Here is a 1,692-nt window from a genome sequence, read left to right on the forward strand (position 1 = left end):
AGGACTATCGACCGGTACAGGATCTGCGAGAAGTCAACAAGAGGGTGGAAACCATCCATCCCACCGTGCCTAATCCGTATACCCTGCTCAGCCTGCTTCCACTGGACCACCAGGTATACACAGTCCTCGACATGAAGGATGCCTTCTTCAGCATCCCCTTGGCACCCGTGAGTCAACCCCTCTTTGCCTTTGAATGGACAGACCCGGAGCGGGGCACCTCAGGTCAACTAACTTGGACCCGGTTGCCTCAGGGGTTCAATAACTCCCCCACGCTTTTTGATGAGGCTTTAAACAGGGATCTCAGTAATTTCTGGAAGGAACATAAGGAGGTCACCCTACTTCAATATGTAGATGACCTCCTCCTAGCAGCCCGGGACTTTAAGACTTGTAAACAAGCCACGGAGGACCTCCTACAGACCCTACAAACTTTGGGTTATCGGGTATCTGCTAAGAAACACAACTCTGCACCCCCTCAGTAGCCTATCTGGGATATAACATTGCCCAGGGAAAACGGGCCCTCTCAGCTCAAAGAATTCAAGCCATTACACATATCCCCACCCCAACAACCAAGCGCCAGGTCCGAGAGTTCCTCGGTGCTGTGGGATATTGCCGGCTTTGGATTCCTGGGTTCGCAGAGCTTGCCAGACCCCTATACTCAGCTACCACAGGGGGGGACTCGCCGCTCATATGGACAGCCGAGACTGACGCTGCATTTAAGGCCTTGAAGCAGGCCCTCATCTCGGCCCCTGCACTTGCTCTCCCCAACGTCACCAAGCCGTAAGCCTTTGGAACGAAAACTCTTTCTCTCAGTTCTTGTTAACGACCTGCTCCCCAACATTTTCTGGAGGCGCTAGCGAGATTGGAATGCCATCTCGTATCCACCTTCGGGGCTCGCCGACTTTTTGTCAGAGGGCGGCCGACCTGAAGAAGTTCCAGGACCCCGACAATTAAGTTGGCCTCCCCGGGAGTGCAGTTCGGGTTCTGCAGCAGTCCCTTTCGTTCCAAAGACTTTATGCGGGAAATCCTTCGAAGGTAAGAGGGCTCTTTGGCCTCTTCTATCTGGGATCACGATTTTTGGATGAACTTCAAGGGAGCTGGACGCGGCTTTCACCCTTAAGTTCAGGGGGACGCTGCGACGGCAGCGAGTCTCCCGCTGGTTTGGGTCAGATTTGAGTCGCATTGTGTTCCGTGACTCCTGGTCCTCTCCTCTGGATTACTGGAGGGGGTCTGGCTGTCTCTCTGTTTTGGCGCTGTGTTCGTCTTTGTTTTCCTTCTAATCGTCTAGTCTCTCACTGAGTAACCTGTTTGATATCTTTCCCTTCACCGTCTAATTTTTGTTCTTGATGGGTAACTCTCAGTCCCTCCTCTCTTCTCCTTTGGGATGCATCTTAAGTCATTTCCGTGACATTTATTCACAGGAAAGAGAAGCAGACTACGGCGGCGTACGTTTCTCCCGAAGTCACCTCCGAACTTTCTGTGAAACTGACTGGCCCGCATTCAATGTCGGGTGGGCCCCCGCTGGCACCTTTGATAGGGCCATTACTCAGGCCGTCTGAGACATCACCCTGGGACGTCCAGGCCACCCTGACCAGTTCCCTTATATCGACATTTGGAAAGAATTAATTCAGAATCCACCTAAATGGTTAACTTCATGTACCATCAGGACCCCCTCTCTTGGAGAGGTGCTAGTTG

Source organism: Hipposideros armiger, unplaced genomic scaffold, assembly GCF_001890085.2.
Source record: "Hipposideros armiger isolate ML-2016 unplaced genomic scaffold, ASM189008v1 scaffold_1478, whole genome shotgun sequence".
NCBI lineage: Eukaryota > Metazoa > Chordata > Mammalia > Chiroptera > Hipposideridae > Hipposideros > Hipposideros armiger.